Raw genomic sequence first — 15,229 nt, 5'->3', positions numbered from 1 at the left:
CAACTGGCTATAAATCAGTTTCTTAGGACCCTCACCTTGGGTTTGATTAATTTGCTAGAGTGGCTCACAGTGCTCAGAGAAACATTTTATGGAAGAGATACATAGGGCACAGCATGGGGAAAGGGTGTAGAGCTTCCATCCTCTTCATCCAAGTGTCACTCTCCCCAAATTTCCACGTTTCATTACATTGGCCTATGGTATAGCCCCCGCCCTTTATCTTCAGGGAGTACATTCCAAGGTCCCCAGTTGCTGTCTGAAACCTGAAACCAAGGACAGTACTAAATCCTATATATACTATCCTTTTTCCAAAACATACACATCCATGAAAAGTTTGTTACAAATTAGGCACAGAAAGAGATAGCCAATAGTAACTAATAATAAAATAGAACTATAATAGTGTACTTTAACAAAAGTTATGTGGACATGGTCTCGCTCTCTCTCAAAACATCTTATTGTACTGTACTCACCCTTCTTCTGATGATGCTGGGAGATGATAAAATGCCTACATGGGAAAAGAAATGAGGTGAATGACATAGGCACTTTGGCCTTCTGCGGATTCCACGGGAAGAGTATCTGCTCCAGAACCAAAGTTGACCCCAGATGACGAAGACCTTGGAAAGCGAAACTGTGGAAAGTAAACACTGGATAAAGGAGACCACTACAATTGATTAAATCATCAGCCATTGGTAATGATACTCAATCTCTAGGCCTGCTACCTTCACTGGGCAGGGGTTGGGGTAAATTTCAACCTTTTAATCACACGGTTGGCATCACTGGCAACCAGCCCCCACCCTTAGGTTAAGGAAAGGCTCTTTAAAAGTCACTTTATTAACATAACAAAAAACACCTTTATTGCTTTTATGATAGGGAATTCGAAGAGTTTTAGGAGCTGTGATCCTGGAACCACAAAGACCAAATTTGTATAGGAAATATATTTTAGGTATCAGAATGACCAAATATATACTATATATTTCTTATAAATGACAATAACTCAGATATATAGAAAGCTCCATCAGATATGTAAAATTAGTATAAAAGCTGTTTCCATGAGGGAACTTTTTTTCCCATAAATCAAATATAAATCTGTATTCAATAACCTAAAACTCATATTTTTGAAATTTTATATGGTATTATAATGTAACAACAAATCAGTCACATATGACAAAACAATCATAATTTTTAAAATTTACCACTAGACAGAAACAGTGCTCTTTGAATAAGCCTACTTTCTCTTTGGTACCCTATGACCTATGACTTATGTCCCTTCAAACTGCTGAAAGAAAACCTACCACCTTTAAGCCAATTATAAATTTTAAGTTTTATTACTGAGAGTACATTTACCTATAATGAGGTCTGTAAAGAATTTTAGAGTGCTTTGTGGGTAATCAAAAGCAACAATAACAACAACAACAACAAAACCTTATAAAAACAGAAAAATATATTCTGGCATATATGTTATCCATATTCATTCAGAGCAAAATTTAACTTCTCAAGTTACTTACAGTTGATGTGCAGAGTTGAGTTTTTGTGTTTAGTCTTATCCTCTCTGGGCTTTTCCTATTCAGTTTGGCATAAGGATTACAGCTGTAGGTAATTTTACATATCTTCAGTAATAAACCCTTGTGTGTGTGGGTATGTGAGTGTGTGTGTCTATTCTCAAAGTTTTATTAATTTTTTACCTAATCTGAAGTAAGTGAATGATTTTAATTTGTTTCAAATGCCTGCTCCAAATTAAATGGAAATGTAGATGCCAACTATATGTCAATGGGGAAAAAAAAATTAAAAAGAACAAATAATATGAAAGAGACATAAGAATCCCAAAACACCCATGCAAAAATAATTCATCTATCTCTCAATGAAAATATGACTTCACTGTAAAGGTATATAAAACAATAATTTTTATACATTTTGTGATACTACCAATTAGTAACAACCTCTCTAGAGGAAAATCTTTTTATTCCCTTAAATTGCTGGCCTCCATTGGCAAAAGCATTTGATAATCTGACACAATCTGTGAATTCTTTTCCAGAGGCAGCCTTGTTTCATACTTAACTGGTATGCATAAGGAAAGTGTAATTGGGCTTCTTTGCATAGAAGAATCATTAAAGCAGAGATTAAATATCCAATAATAAAATATTTAAAGTCAGGTTAAAATGTATTGTTTTCAATCACTCTCTGCTTAAAAAAATCCTTTCTTGCTTCTATAAAGTCAATTGACAATCATTTAAATATTTATATTTGCTGCAATTTAAAATGCAGATGATAGAAATAAAGTCATTATGTTATTTAAATACACAAAGTAAATTTTGTTGATGTGATGCCACTTATATATGCAAAGTAAATTTAACTCAACAAATATAAATGGATGTTTCTGCTATGACACAATGCATGTATATTGGGAAACCTCTCATCCTGCAGCATTTCATTCTAAAAATGATAAAAGAAGAGTAGTGTTAAAACATACCTCTCAAGGGGCGCCTGGGTGGCTCAGTGGGTTAAAGCCTCTGCTTTTGGCTCAGGTCATGATCCCAGCATCCTGGGATCGAGCCCCACACCGGGCTCTCTGCTCTGTGAGAGCCTGCTTTCTCCTCTCTCTCCCTGCCTGCCTCTCTTGCCTACTTGTAATCTCTGTTTCTAAAATAAATAAATAAAATCTTAAAAAAAAAAAAAAACCTCTCAAAATATCTGCAACTAATTACAAAAGTCTTGATTTCAACAAAATAAGCTGCAGATGTTTGAAAATATGTATGTTAAAACCTCATAAATTAATTCTACCAATTATAAGTTTATCTCTTTAAAAATGTAAAAGCAGATGTATACAATGGAATGTAAGGAACACTCCCATATGTTGAGACAGACAGGAGGGGAGGAATTGTAAGGAACCATACGGTAAACACTTCCATGACAGCATGCAATCAAACTGAGAAAGGAGTAGGTAAGGTATGTGATATTCATACACTATACTGCAATCCTTCCTAGCACTCACTTGTATTCATGTAATTTGTTTCAGTTACCATTCCCTAGTAATGCAAATATTAACTAAGTGTAAACCAAATGTGACTTTCATATTATACTGACATCATGTCCGTGTTACTTAATATATATGAGTTTGTTTTTTTATTTATTTATTTATTTTAATTTCAGAAACTCATACTAGAACAAACTATAAAGTCTAATCTAGGTTTAAAACACTTTAATAGGGCCTAAAGATGAAAAAAGAAACTAATAGGATCCAATGGAATTTTCAGTCTAGTGAGGAAATACGTAGAAATTACATCCATACATTTTATCTATACCTATAAACTTATGTACTAATAGCTCTCCCTACTTACATTTATTTTATTTTGTTATATCTATGTGTGTATATATAAAAACATATATCTTTTAATAACTCTATGTCTATAAAATTACTTAAGTGACATAAAAGCAGTGTGTACAAAGTTATTTATGTTTAAAAATAAATTATTTGTCCATATTAGCCTAATCCTGACTTAGCAAACTGAATAAGAATATAAATGTTCTGACACTTTTCCTGTAGGCCTGTCAACCCTTTTCCTGTAGGCCTGTCATTCCTGTAGGATGCCTGTCACCCCTCCTCTTGAATATGAGTGGACTCTGGCTTCTTTGAACACTAGAACACAGTGGAAGTGTTGTTTTAACAACATCCAGTTGAGTATTAATGAAATCTTTTTCTTCCATTCTTCCATTCCTCTTTTTCTTCCACTGCATTATTTCTGAGACTTGTAGAAATCTATCACACTAAAGGGTCTACATAGAAAGATCCTGAGACAAAAGGAAAGGGAGTGCTTCATCAAGGTACCAAGCATTGTAGGTTGACACCATGTTGGACCTTCTAGCTGCCAGGTGAATAACACCGCATGATCGCAGTCACAGCTGTGCAATCCCTGGCTGAAGTCCTCATTGAAATATCATGAGGTATAACGAAATGGCTTTTGTTAAGCTACTAAATTTTGGAATAATTAGTTCTGCATCAATAAGTAATTAGAAAACATTAGTTTAGAAAATATGAAGGAATGACAGAGCTACCTTGAATGGAGTGATATATTAGCATGTTATGACTATTAAAATGAGTTATAGTAAACTTTAATATTTTGTGTATAGAACTGACTATATAACTTTCAGTTTAGAAAATGGAAATGTGGGTACTCTTATTTGAAGACGAATACAAACTTTAAGATGACAATGGAAGGGCATTAAACCAAGTGCAGTGTCCTACAGAATGTGGAGCCCTATACACAAAGTCTGCTTGTATTTAAGCTTTAAAGTATGTAGAATTAGTTATCTAGTAATGTAATCATACTCCCTGTGATACATTAAAAGACGTTTAATTATATTCAATTAATGTTAAAATCACCTTTTAACACCCAGATAATATATCATAGTTTTAACTATTATGACCATCTCCTTTGTGTTTCAGTATAAGCCTTAAATTGCAGAAGCATGGGAAGAGCCTTCTGTTACAGCTAAGAAAAAAGGAATGAAATTAGAATATAAATCAAAACATGACAAGGGTCATATTAACCAAACATACATTCATTGGAAATGTAAATTGTATTTTCTAGGAGAAAAATATATAGTTCAAATGAGTAGCTGAAAACATTGCCTTTGAATAGCTCTATCCAATTGACTTTGAACTATAACTTATCAAATTTAAATTATGTGCAGTCATGAACATATTTAAAGTTTCTTTTTCCTTTAAATATTATACTTTCTTATTTGTTATGCAGTATTTCATGATGTCAGAGTGGTGTATTGTGGAACTAAAGGTCTTAAACCTTATTTGCCTATACAAAATCCCTTTCTGATTCCATATACTTGTATTTACTTGCTGTGCTGACTTTATGCTCAGCACCAGCTTTGTCATCAATCCCCTATATTACTCTGCCAGACTACTCTACCTCTGACATTAGATTCTGCATGAATTTTCAAAGCAAAGAAATGAAACAAAAAACTTATTATTTTATAGTTACTTGTTGCCTCAGAAGTCTAAATAAGCTTTTAGAATTCTATGAAAGCCTGATAGATATAAGTGAGCAAAATATTAGTTTAAAGTGGATCTTTTTTGTTTGGACACTTGGAAAAAAATCTAAAACTTCCACTGAAAAAAATATACACAACCAGTCAAGTAATGAGAACATTCTAGCAGAGAGGATCTCCCATTAATATGTTTCCTGTTAATTTGTTTCTAAAATAAGCAAATAAGAAGAAGCCTCTATGAGTGATTTTATCCCTTTTTTTTTTTTGCCTCCCAGTTGCAGAATTTTTATTTAACTATCTTCTCTTAGTTTAAAGCTTTTTTTTCCTTAAAAAGAATAAAAATCAATGTATAAAATCCACATACATTGTGAAAATATTGGAAAATCGAAACAAATAAAATAAGGAGAAACACTCATTATTTCATTAACCACATTTCAACAATTACCTGATATATAACCGATCCAGAATAAATTTGATGCATATAGGAGTAAATAAATATACTGCTTGGAAATATGTTTCAACCTTACAATAACTTGCATCTATCCTTAAAAATAAGTGTTCATCTAGCAAGTAATTTAATGTCTACATATATAAGTACTCCTTGTTTAATATATGCTAAATTATTCAATACTTATATTATTTTATATTATGAATATTTTATATTATTACATCTAATCCTTTGTTAAGAAATGCAAATATATCTTCAGAGTATTTTTTTAAAGTATAAAAATCCGAAGCAAAAGTATATATATTTTTTCAGCTTTTCAAACATATCATGAATTAATCTCTACTTGGGTTTCAAATTTTTCTTCTTTCAAAATATAATAGGGGTGCCTGGGTGACTCAGTCGTTTAAGCGGCTACCTTCAGCTCAGATCATGATCCCATGGTCCTGGGATTGAGCCCTGTATTGGGTTCCCTGCTCAGTGGCAGAGAACCTGATCTCCCTCTCTCTCTGTCTGCTGCTCTGCCTAGCCCTGTGCATTCTTTCTATCTCTCTGTCAAATAAATAAATAAAATCTTTAAATAAATAAATATATATGTATATATAATTATAAAGTCAATAAAACTAAATATTTACATGCAACTTATATTAATATTGTATATTGTAATAATGTCATATAAATTCCCTTATTAAACATGTAAAATACCTTATAAGATAGGTATTATTCTAATTTCCACTTTTAAAAAAGGCTATGGCATAGATTGAATAATTTGCTCATGGGTATGTTGCACTATTACTGGAAAGGGAGGGATCTGTGATTTAAATCTATGCAAGCTTAATCCAGAATTAGAATTCTAATTCTAAAATTAGAAATTTTATATACTTAGGCATATTTTAATACATATTTTATATATTAAGATCATAAAAACATTTTAATAAGATACAAACACATTTATGTAAAAATACCAGAAATCATTGCACATTACTCTTAGTGACTACTGTTCTTACTTCTATGATAATTTGACTTTTCTGCAAGAAATTAAATATGTTACTACTAGCTAGCCATTATACTAAGTATTTAAATGTCTCTCAGAGCTTCTGTGATCTAAAGCTTAGGAAAATGTGCTTTGATGAAAAGTAGAAGGTAGAACATTATTTCTAATATGAATAGAATGTTTTCTCACTAAGGTCAAGTTTAAGTGACCATTTCTTTCCTCTTGCATGACATTTATCTCAATAGATTTTTATTATATTATTATCTGTGTACAGGTATTCACAACAGCGAAAGTTACTTAACAGAACAATTTGTCCTGATCTCTAGATACCCAGGACTTTGCAGGTCACTTGTTACATATTCATGTTTTCATTTATTGATTCAATAAAAATTTATTTAGTGCATATTATTGACTACAATGTGGTCGGCACTGGGAATTAAGCAGAGTACAAGACAGGCAATCTCTGTGTACTTGCTGGCCTTGTACTTTAGTGGAAATAACAAATCAACTAACTAATAAATAATTGAGCTACCCAACTATATTCTTAACGTGTGCTAAGCTGCTTCACCAAATAAGTGTGCATCAACAAAATATTTGAATTTCCTGGGTGTGGTGAAAGATTGGAGACCAGATGTCAAGAGTTGACCTGATAAACATATTGTGGCCATGTGCTGGGAGACGGAGGTTGGGTGGTGAAGGGGCCTCTTTTAGACAATACAGTCAAAGAAATCTTCCCTGAAGTATAGCTTTGTCAGAGTAGCTCACAGGAGAAAACACAGGTAAGAACATGCTGTTCCAGGGAACAGAAAGCACAAAATCCGGAGGCAGGAGAGAGTCTGATGCAAAAACAAAACTAAACTAAACTAAACTAAACTAATAGAAGACAATAAAGACTGGGAAGTAGTAAACATTAAAGCCAGATGGGCAGGTTCATAAGATGAGAAACTGGAAATGAAAGCAGAAGCAAGTTCATTTAGGTATTTGGGGCTAAGGAATTTGGATTCGAACAAGAGTTTAAAAAAATGAAAAGTCTTAAGCAGAGATAAAAAGCCTTGTGATCTAATTTCAGTTTTAAAGATATCACTCTGAACTCATCATTTGAATGGATTAGAGCGAATGGTGTTTCTTGAAACTCTGAAGACCTTTTGAGAAGCTGTTGCTCTAAACTAGGCTGATGCAGTGACAGAACTAGGATGAAGACAGTGCAAGTGGCATAAGCATAAAAAAGTCTATCTGAAATACATTTTAGAGATAAAAATGGTAGAATTTTGTGAAGCTTAAATGGTTATTTTGTTCTACATACAAATTGAGCTCCTTGAAAGAATCGACCCTTTTTTTTTTTTTTTAAGATTTTATTTATTTATTTGACAGACAGAGATCACAAGTAGGCAGAGAGGCAGGCAGAGAGACAGGGGGAAGCAGGATCCCCGCAGAGCAGAGATCCAATGTGGGATTCGATCCCAGGACCCTGACATCATGACCTGAGTTGAAGGCAGACACTTAACAACTGATCCACACAGCACCCCAAGAATGGACTATTTTTAAACTATCTTGTAATGTATCATGTCTACAATATAAGCTGAAAAGTGTTAAAATATTATTGTTTTAAAAAATGAATGCTTTCTTATCGATGATAAACATCAAAACTTACCTGCAACAAAAGCTTCTCCTTGACCCTTATGTATAAATCTCAACTTGCCTTCCCAGTCAGCAAGTTGCATTCTCTCTCTCTCTCTTTTTTTCCCCCTCCATTTTTGATAACAAGCTTACTTTTAATCCCAACAGAAAAATGTTGGGAAATTCTTATTTCAGACATGATATTCTATGTTGGCACTCGAAGGCAAATAAACCATATAGCCCTTTTCTCAAGGAGTTTATAATCTGCAAACTTGTACAATTTAATGCACATAATTCCCTTTCTTTCAATATTAGACTTGGCTTGTTTCAAAGCAACATTCTTTGAGAAATTAAACATTATATATTTGAAGGTACTGGACTGCTGCTAAAATAGAATTTGCTGAGTGAAGTTCTGGAGAGAAGATGATCTCAGAGAGAGCCCAATATTCACTGCTAGTTTTCTCCCTTGAGTTGCTGGCCTATTAAGAAGCCACGAGAACCTTAGCAGAAAGAAGTAGCTTAGCAGAAAGTAGTAGCCACTGAGATGCTGAGAACCAGAGAAGCCAAGTTTTTGATACTTTCATGCATCTAGGGGGACAGAAATTGGATTTCAATGTTTGCCAACACAGACAATTACTGGTAAACATTCCCATACTTTCAGTTGTGATCAGGAAGGAATAACCATCAGAGACAAAGTCAATCAGAAATTGACCAGTATCAATTAGCCTGAGACATGCAACAAATCCCCCAAATATTGGTAGCTTCAAACAACAACCATTCTGAAGTTTGGCAATTCAGTCCATTCTTGCCTTGGCTCACCACAGTCAGTGGACAGTTTGGCAGGGGGTCCATGACTTTAAGATGTCCTCATTCATATGTCTGACTGTTGGTAGGTTGTCAGCCAGGCTGCCTGGGTTATTTTACACAGGTTATTCACACTGTGAAGGTTGGGTTTCCTTCCTCGAAGAAAGTCATGGCCAATGTGCAAGTACATTCCCAGATCTCCTTGTATCCCATTTGCTATGCTAACATTGGCCAAAATCAAGTCATTTTGTCAAATTCAGGTTTAAAAATTAAACAAATAGTCTGCACATGAGCTGCATAGAGTTTAAAGCCTGCCTGCCTCCCTGCCTTCCTTCCTTCTTTCTTCTTTTCATTTTTCTACCACAGTCACAGGTTTAGGTCCAGATTCAAGTCAGATTAATTGTGATTTGAGTAAGTGAATCTCCCCTGGTTGCTAGGAAAGGGGAATTTCTCTATAAGTAAAGAAAGATAACATTATCCAGAAGATAAAATTATCTCTACTGTTTTTCATATGTGGTATCTGGTACTCAAAAATAACATGACATCGAAAAGAGAGTAATTAAGTGAAAGGCAAAAGAATCTTGCCCACAGTAGATCCAAATATTAGTGTTATTACTCACAGACTCTTCAATAACTAAATACTCAAAAAAGTTAAAGTAAATCAAATATCATCTTTTTAAAATATTGAGAATATAAGACTCTTGTCAATATTATATATCCTAGGCAAAATCTGATAACAGTGAATAGATAGTCCTTGTTTTCTGCACTCAGAGAGATAAATTATTAGGGGCAGTAAAAAATAATATTTAGAGAACTATTAGAGAACTAGAATTAATTTATAAACAACAAGTCCTTACAAAGTCTCCAGTATCTGTATTCTTAGCCCAAATATTTTATGTTTCAAGTTTTGTTAATCATATAACAAAGACGTGCTAATAATTAATTTTCTAAATTAATTAAAATAGTAACCAGCATTTCTTGTATACTTCTGTGAATAAAATCAGTCAAAAGAGAAAAGTATCAAAGTAATGAAAAAAAACTCACAGAACTGTTGAATTATATTTGATTAAATCTGTGCCTTGAGGAAGAGAAGTAAACCATAGAAGGAATGAACAGTGAAAACTGTCATCTTGTTTTCATCTCGCCTGTCTTTCATCATGACTAACATGTTATATCTTAAAAAAATCATATACAAAACATATTATACCAGACTAATGTCCAAAAAAGATCTTAAATTCCTCAAGTCTTGCCTATTAGAGATGGCATGAAAAACAGAAGATGTTAATATCTTTGCCATCTTGAGTAAAACTAAGTAAGAATGTCTTGTGTTTAGTTTTATCAAATCTAGCTTAAATTTCATATAATCAGAATCTATAATTTTCAAGTAACAAAATGAACTTGAGGTTTTGCTTGTTAATTCTGCCTGAATATTTTTATTCAAAGAAGCAGTTTTATAATAATATCTCTTGTTAGGACTCAACTAAAAAAAAAAAAAGTTTTAAAATTTTATCTATTTATTTTGAGCGAGAAAGAGAGTATGTGAAAGAGAGAGCATGAGCAGAGGGGAGGGGTAGAGGGAGAAGGAGAAGCAGACTCCCCACTGAGCAGGGGACCCTACACAGTACTCCATACCAGGACCCCGGGATCATGATCTGAGCCGAAGGCAGATGCTTAACCCACTGAGCCACCCAGGCACTCTCACCTAAAAATTTAAGTCAGTACTCAAATTTGTCTTTGACACACATTACTAATTAATATTCAGAATAGCACACACAAATACAGATGCTCCTTCCAAAATCCAATAAGGCCTACCAAGACTGTGCTTCTCTTAGAGGTAGTGGATACAAGATGTATTTATTCACCTTTCACTAAAATGATATTCTAATACATCTCAGACTTTAAAAACTTCACTGAAGTACAGGCCCTTGAAATTTAGTTGGTTTTCTCTGAAACCTCTGATATTTCATATATTCTTAAGGCAACTATGATACCTGTTTTTCAAGTTCACCATATTCTATCAGCAGAATGTCATCAATATGATAGACCAGTATGTGGCCTTGGTCTTGAGAGATGATCACCTCCCTGTGAACTCAGTTGGGACAGCGGAGGAGCTGATGTAGACAGAAAGAAGAGTGACATTTTACTGCTACCCATGCTAAGTGAAAACAAACTTGGCCACCTCTATCTGCTTATTGCTTGCAGGGAGTCAGGATAGGAGAGTATTGTCAGATTACTGACTTTTTACCAGTTGTTATCAGGAACTATTTTAATTTTCTTCATTGAACAGCATTCAGTTTAAAGTCAGTGTCTGATTAGGTCTGTAGTCTCATGTCATTTGTTCCACAACACTGTCTTTTGCTCAGGAAAAACAAATAAATTAAAAGGGGAGAGAAAGGGGTGGCTGATGTTGTATTTTAGTCTTTGATTGTGGCACCAATCGCTGCAATTCACCCATGTGACATGAATCTCTGTAATTCACAATATTGCTTTTCATTCACTGTTCTGGTAAGGAGGGCTAATGCTGGTGTTCTTCCCAGAGTAGCTGTTACACCATTTGTCAGATATGGTTTGCCGCTAATATCTGTTCCAACTGCTTTTTCAAGACCTAGAAACATAACTACAATAGAGGACCCAAAGGACATGGGTTTAAATGTTTTTTTGGGAAAACTCCACTTATCTGATACCTGAACTCCAATCTGAAGCATTCTGTGTCTCCAGTGGAAGACAGCCTCCCATACACCCTGAAGGTTCTTGTGCTATTTTCTCATGTGTAAAGAGAATTTGGATTATTGGAAATTTTTATTTTATGCTCAAGTAAAGAATTTAAGGATTATACATAATAATACCACCGAATGTATAAAATAGACATGTGAAATGCTGGAGAAAATATATACTCTAAAAATTTATTAAAAAATGTATATGGAATTTTATAAAATACTAAATGTAAAAAAAATTAAAGCTGTCAATAGTATAAAAAAGGAGACGCATAAGTTGATAACTGATATATGAAAACAAATATTCAATGAAAACAAATGTTCAACTTCAGTAATTATCAATGAAAGGGGAATTAAAAGAAAATGATAAAAAAAATTAATTTTCTTCTTCTAAGCCTATAAATGTCCATACCATAATGACCATAATCAGTTGGTTCAGGGTTGAAACCTCATCCAATTTGAGATAATAAATATCCGCTTAAAAACTTCGGTCTTGGTCTTGGGACTAAGACACCTAATATGCTTTTTCATAGATTTTTAAATCTTTAAGATGTAAAATTTAAAACTTTTGGCAGTCACAGTACACTCATGTGGAGAAAGGTGATTATATTATTTAAACAAAAAGTGGTTATTAACATGCAAAAAGAAACTGAGATAAGAATTGAGAAGGAGCTCTAAAAATATTTGATTTCTTGGTTTGCAACTTTTCAGAGTCTATAATAAAACTTGGTAGTTAAACTCTGTGTTGGATTCTACAACACAGAGCCTTCTCCTTTTGATTGAACAATGAAGGGGAACAGAGTATGCCTCCCTAAACTGGGTCACTTTGTCATGTGGATTAATTTGAACCAAAGGCAATCAAGGGCTAGCAGACTGGGGCGGGGGTGGGGGTGGGGGGGGGTGGGTGGGGGGACTTTTACCTCTTGGTTAACTGCCTAAGAGAATTTAGATAGGGGACCTATCCCAGAAAGAGAGCTATTAACAGAGATAACTTTTTATCTGAAAACTTTACCGGTCTAGCAAGGAAAATATCTGATTAACAAACTCCTCTTATCTTCCTGTTAATTGCCCTCCTCCTCTTGAAGCCCCAGGCTACTTTCCCATCCCTTATCTCAGGATGGCATATAAACCTCAATTGTGCGACTGCCTTTGGTCCTCATATTTTTATGGGGATTCTATAGGAACAAAATTAAATTTGCTTTCTCTTGTTGATCTGTCTGATGTCAGTTTAATTACTAGATCATCCAAAGAACCTAAAATGAAAAAAAAGGAAATTTTTTCTTCTTCTACAGTCACTTTAATTGAATTTCTATTTTTTTTTTGCAACAAAAAGAATTCAAATAATCAATTCTTAAAGGCAATTTTCAAATAATTATGGAGAAATATGATAGCATAAAATAATATCCACAACAGGGGCACCTGGTTGGCTCAGTCATTTAAGTCCTGGCCTCTTGATTTTGCTCAGGTCATGATCTCCCAATTGTGAGGTGGAACTCCACCTTGGGCTCATTGCTTGGGCTCATTGTCTCGAGATTCTCTCTCTCCCTCTTCCCCTCTGCCAGCCTCCCCCACCTGTATGCTTGTGCACATTATCTCTCTCTCTCTCTCTCTCTCTCTCTAAAAATAAATAAATCTTGGTGGCCTGGGTTGCTCAGTTGGGTAAGTGTCTGCCTTTGACTCAGGGTCCTGGGACCAAGCCCTACATTGGGCTCTCTGCTCAGCAGGGAGCCGCTTCTCCCCCTCACTCTCCCTTTGTGCTCTCTCTCTCAAATAAATAAATAAAATCTTAAAAAAATAATAAATAATAAAAATAATCTTTTATAAAATATCCACAGTATTAGACATTTTTTTTAAAAAAGGATGTTAAAAATTTGGCAGAATTTGATAAAAATTTATTTAAAAACATTTGCATATTAAAGTTTGCATATTAAAGTTTACATGAATTAATAATGATATTTTATTGATGACTGTCTCTAGGTATGGGATAAAGTATAATTTTATCCATTACATATTTTATATATTACCTTTGTTAATTATTATTTACATAAAATATTGACATATAAGGATGTAAGTTATTAATTTAAATATAGTCATCTCAGGAGTACTACTTGATTCAACACAAAATTCAGACTGCCTGGAACAGTGAAAAGTGAGAATGTTCTTCCAACATGATCATAATTTTTTTCCAAAAGTTGATGGAAGGAAAGTTGACAACTGTGTCTCTGAGAAATTCAGAACCTCTTCTCTTCTAAATCACTGATGGAAAGCAAATTTCTTTGAGACCAGAGACAAAGATATGTTATTGTGAACCTAATGTCTCATTTATTAAATGAAAGGTTCACTTGGCACCAGAATTTCAAGGGTAATATTAGGAAGAATAATAATTTTTCTTAAGGTACTTCTGAATGCTTTGCTCTTTTAATTACCACATATTTTACCCTGGAGATTATGAACAGAGATGAATGTAGCTAAAAAGTTTTCTAAGTGATTATTATCAGCCATCTTCCGTAACTAGGAAAACCCGAATAATGTTCACAGCAAAGGATTAATTTTGAGTGACCAGTTTAGGTAATTTTTAGAAACCAAAATTTGTACAATACACTGCAATTAACTAACAATAAATAAATAAATAAATAGACCCAAAGACTATTAGAATTCTCATTTGAGTTTTTCATTGTTAAATTTATATTTTTAAAGCTCTTATCACAAATTGATACTCTATATATGAATATATGTGTATAGGCATTTATATACATATATATATATACATATATATTATGCATATATAAGTATATGTACATTTATACATACATATAAATATGTGTATAGTATGTGTACACATTATACATATATATTGTATATATGTCATATATATACACACACATATGATTCATTACTTTCACTATTCTTACCTTTATGAGATTATGAATTCCATGATAACAAAGATTGTTATGCATGTTGCTTACCACACTTCCCTATCACCTCTCACGTTTCACAGAAATTTGTCTTATTGAATATTTGTTGATTAACTGAAATTATATTCCTACTTCTGTATTTTAATATTCCTTGAGCATATCTTATTCAACCATTCTTACACCATTCTCATTCAACATATTCTTTAACTTTTGCCTTCCTAATTTCTAAAATTCTCTTTTGTAATTATTTCTCTATTTACCAAAAGAATCTAAACCTCTGTGCTCATTAGTGTTTAATAGTCTCTTCAGTTCCACTTCATTATCTCAAAGTTAATTCTGGCAATAAATGAATATATGTTGTTCTGACAAACACATACTATCTTTATAAAGCTTTGCAATCTTTTATTCTTATATCTTTAGGATTTATTATGTAAAAAAAGTTGTCTAGCTAGTATTTTCTTGCACCAAAGGATTCATTAGAATATCATTATAGTACACATATATATTGTCTGTTATTTTGTTTTTGTGATGCATACTGAGTGTCAAGCTGTTTTTCTTAGTCTGATATCTGGAATGTTCCTTAGAGTTTTAATAACACCACTGTCGATAGAAAAATCAGGTAGAACAGCTGAGTGCTGCTGGGTTTGGTGTACTGCCAACTGGACAAGTTACCATCATGTTTACCTCTGTGCTCTGTTGCCAGGCTCAGTGGTGCCCTTTTCAGTAAATAGAAGATGATTAT

At 33.4% G+C, this 15,229-nt stretch overlaps 1 long non-coding RNA gene across 3 annotated transcripts in view; it reads right to left on the bottom strand.

The window, feature by feature from the left end:
* LOC132015744 (uncharacterized) overlaps positions 1-15,229 on the bottom strand; it is a 224,458-nt gene that overhangs the window by 125,044 nt on the left and 84,185 nt on the right. Inside the window, exon 3 of one of the 3 annotated variants that reach the window (XR_009403760.1) lies at positions 468-625. The exons of the other annotated variants lie outside the window; for them this stretch is intronic. This is a non-coding gene — a long non-coding RNA (uncharacterized LOC132015744). The remainder of the gene's footprint in view (positions 1-467; positions 626-15,229) is intronic. 3 annotated transcript variants of the gene reach the window in all.

This window comes from Mustela nigripes, chromosome 1 (assembly GCF_022355385.1).
Source record: "Mustela nigripes isolate SB6536 chromosome 1, MUSNIG.SB6536, whole genome shotgun sequence".
NCBI classification, from domain to species: Eukaryota; Metazoa; Chordata; class Mammalia; order Carnivora; family Mustelidae; genus Mustela; species Mustela nigripes.
This window is presented reverse-complemented; position numbering and strand designations above follow the sequence as displayed.